Source organism: Rhagoletis pomonella, unplaced genomic scaffold (assembly GCF_013731165.1).
Source record: "Rhagoletis pomonella isolate Grant_MI unplaced genomic scaffold, Rhpom_1.0 Rhpom_scaffold_00101, whole genome shotgun sequence".
Lineage (NCBI taxonomy): Eukaryota > Metazoa > Arthropoda > Insecta > Diptera > Tephritidae > Rhagoletis > Rhagoletis pomonella.
The window spans coordinates 176,270-180,095 of record NW_023458655.1 but is presented as its reverse complement, the minus strand read 5'-3'; positions in this window follow the sequence as shown (position 1 = coordinate 180,095).

Sequence of the window (3,826 nt, the reverse complement as noted above, 5' to 3'; positions counted from 1 at the left end):
TCCAGCGTATTTCGGAATAGGGTTTCCACCTAAATTTTAGAGTAGAGAGGAATTTACTTAATAGATATCGAAAACCTATTTTTTGTTTATTTCCAAAATATTTTTTTAAAGCTATGCAAATTTTGAAAACTTTAAAAAGTACATATATGCACTCCGGGCAAAGGTCGGTCAACCTGGTACTTTGTTTTATGGTATGAGAGAAAGAAGAAATTTTTCCGATTTAAGTTGTTGAAAAGTAATGAATATCTAAATCCCGGGGCTAATCCCGTGCTCCCGGGATTGTAATAACGACATCCCGAAAATCCCGGGATCGTAAAAAGCTAAAAAAATTACATCTCTAGTTCACAATCCCAAATTGTGTGCACGTCAGCTTAGCAATCTGCCAATTTTTTGTTTGAGCACTTAAAAGAAACATTCGTACACAAAAATGGGACACATTTAAGTACCATGTACAAATGTACATATGTATGTATGTACCTATGTTTATGTTGCACAACGTGGCACAAAATGTTTATAAGCCTAACGACGCGTGATTTATGCATATTTTGGTGAAAATTCGTCACAAAGGTGTTACCCGTATTACGTCACTCAAACACACAATCATACAATTTATGCACGTAGCAGCATACCACCACAGCAGAAATGCGTAATTGCAGCAACTGCAAGATGCAAGCAACAAAAAAAAAAATATAAAAAATTATGTGTGCCCATAAAAATACGACGGCAGTCACGTTATGTCTCTCGAGCACTAATGCGCGCTGGCAGCTGAGTGCATAATGTTGCCACCTATAAATGCCACAAAAGTTCATGTCAATTATTTTTGAAAATATGCAGTGGTGGCAGCAGCGGCAGTAGCGGTAACAGCCTGTCGAATGCCTGCAATATCAGCTGAAATGTCAAGTCGGGTAACAGCGAAAAGGTAAGACAAGAAGCCGAAGCCAAGGTATTGTTTACATTATTTGCGGCATGCCACCAGAGTTTAATGTGCCAGCAGTACACACCCACGCATGCGTTGCGTTGGCTGAGCGTGTGCGCATACGAAAAAGGGCGCGTGCAATAAAAAAAATGGTATAAAGTCAGTGCGATTTTTTCTGCCTTTAATTTTACTCTTATTTTTGTTTTTAATACCTTTCATTTGCCAATCTGCCGCAGCACGGTAGTGGACAATATGCGTGTAACACGCGCAACTTGAAATGCGTTGCACGCATGCGCATTGCATGTGACAGCTTATCTTTGTAGCAAATGCGCAAACGCTTTTTGTTTGTTGTTTGAACTACTGTTGACCGCTGATTTATCGTCTGCTAGCGATAAGCTTTCAAGTAACACCAAACAACCACTAGCAGCTACTAGCCTGCCACCTCCAAGTCATTTTTCGGTTGATGGCATGTTAACAATTTTACATAATACAACTTCTTCTGCAAGCTTTTGTTGCGGAATTTTAATTTTTCATTTTAATTTTAAGCGCGACAGACCACCGCCAGTGTGCCGCTGTAGCAAGCGCAGGCATACATATGTTGCACAATCGAAGAAGGCGATGAGGAAGCGCATAATAGTGCGGAGTGGGCTCTGCTGAGGCTAGCGAGTAATAAATTACTAGCGCAGGGTCTTGAAGTGCCTCCGTGCTGTTATGTGTTGTTGCAACATGCCGGCTTGTAAGGCGAAAGCGCATTCGCTGTCACCTCATTTATCACTCGGGCGCATAGCCAGCGCGGCGCAACGGTATGGCAGCGATTATTGTTTAAAATGGGCACATACATAGCTTGTCAAAATGCGTGCAACATGACATGTATGAGCTTGCAACATGATCAGCATAAGTGCATGACTGCAAGTAGATAAGTAATAAACGAATTATGCGTGTGTATGTATGTATGTAGGCCTCACATTAATCACTTTAGCTAATGTGAGCGGCTGGAGTAGCAAACAATGGCACGTTTACTGCGGCACACAACTCACATTTCAGTTGCCACATGTTGTCCTTCACACAAGTTGACACATTGTTGCAGCAAATTTGGTTACATAGTTTGTCAGCGCCAAATTATTCCCAAAAGAAATTATCCATCTCCGCCGCCTGTGTTTGCAACATTCACTAAAAGCCTTTCACATGCCACTGCAAAAATGCAACTTGCACTTAATGCCACTTTTCAACAGTTAGCTTTCTTTTACAACAACAATAAAACTATTTTTTTTTTCATTTCCTGGCGTGCGGCAACAATATTGTGTGGATATGTATATTCTTATACAAGTACATACATATATGTACAAAAGCATTCACGCAGGTGGTTTGCCGTGTTGCAAGACTGCTTTTTGCAGCAAATTGATGCATATCAAGCGATTTGCAGCTTCAACGACAACTGTTTTGTGTTGCGCTTTTTGTTTTGTCTGTGGTGCGTGCATTTAACTTGCTACAACTCCGCTATTCGATCATGCATGTGCATCGACGCCGCTGCTGTGCGTCTTTCTAATGAAGCGCCACTTTAAATGCCAAACCACTTATTTAGCATGGCAAATAAATCGCGCATGCAAATAACGTATGTGGCATGCCACACAAAACAGCTTGCAACAGCAGCAACAATGAGGCATGCACATCTTTGTTGTTGTTTTGCGTGCACAACGGCAAGTGCGTCAGTGTTGCAAGTTACTAGCTTACTTTGATTTGTTTGTGGCATTGCGTTGCACAAATCACTGGCACGCGCAGCCAAGTGTTCTTTTCGCATGAAAATAGCGCTGTTGTTGTGGAATTTTTGTTGTTGTTGTTGCCGTTCTTATTCTTTTTCTTATAGCGACTATTATTCCTCTGGTCAAACAGCCGTGCAATTAGTGCGCACTGAAATGCGGCAAACGCAATGCCAAGTGACGCACATGCAACAAATGTAGCAAAACCGAAACGATCATTTGCATTCGACCATCCATGCCAACTTTTCTTATCCACACACACGTGCACACAAACACACTTACGCTCGTCATGTGCTCGTGCTGGTTTTATTGCGTTTGTTTGTTTTTTTTTTTGCAACGGGAAGTTGCAACATGCATCTCATTTCGACTTGGCATTTCTGCCACCAATTGCTTTTCGCGTTTGCGAAATGCCAAACAATTATTGTTATTATTTACGCAAACTACGCGGTAAAAGCTAGCTATTTGCATAGCCAGCTAAAACGGCAACAGCAACAGCAGCAGCGGCAACAACAGCAATCAGCACAATAATAACCGCAATAGAAGTATATACTGACATACTATAAATGAAATAAAGCAAAATAAAAAACGCTTCAGCGGATGCACTGTGAAACATTTGATGTAGGAATCTGCTCAAAATTTAAATTATTAGCAATCAATTTGTTTCTAAGCCACTCTAACTCAGACTTAACTGGATTTTTCTTGTCCCTTAAAAATGGTATTTCCTGTTATATTTTGACTAAAAACTTTGCCTAAAGTGTATCTTTTTCGCCGTACGCCAATTTTTGTATAGCAAGCGACTAAAAATTAAGATCTGTATCATCAAAAATATAAATATATATATATACATCTGTAGTGAACAATACCCATGCTAGATTTATTTACGAGTAAAAGCTCAAAAATGTGAGTTCTACATTTCCACACTTTTATAGTAATTATTCTGGTCAACTATTGAAAATAAAAACATTTTAAGAAATAACCAATGTTAATGTTAATGTTAATGTTAATGTTAATGTTAATGTTAATGTTAATGTTAACGTTAATGTTAATGTTAATGTTAATGTTAATGTTAATGTTAATGTTAATGTTAATGTTAATGTTAATGTTAATGTTAATGTTAATGTTAATGTTAATGTTAATGTTAATGTTAATGTTA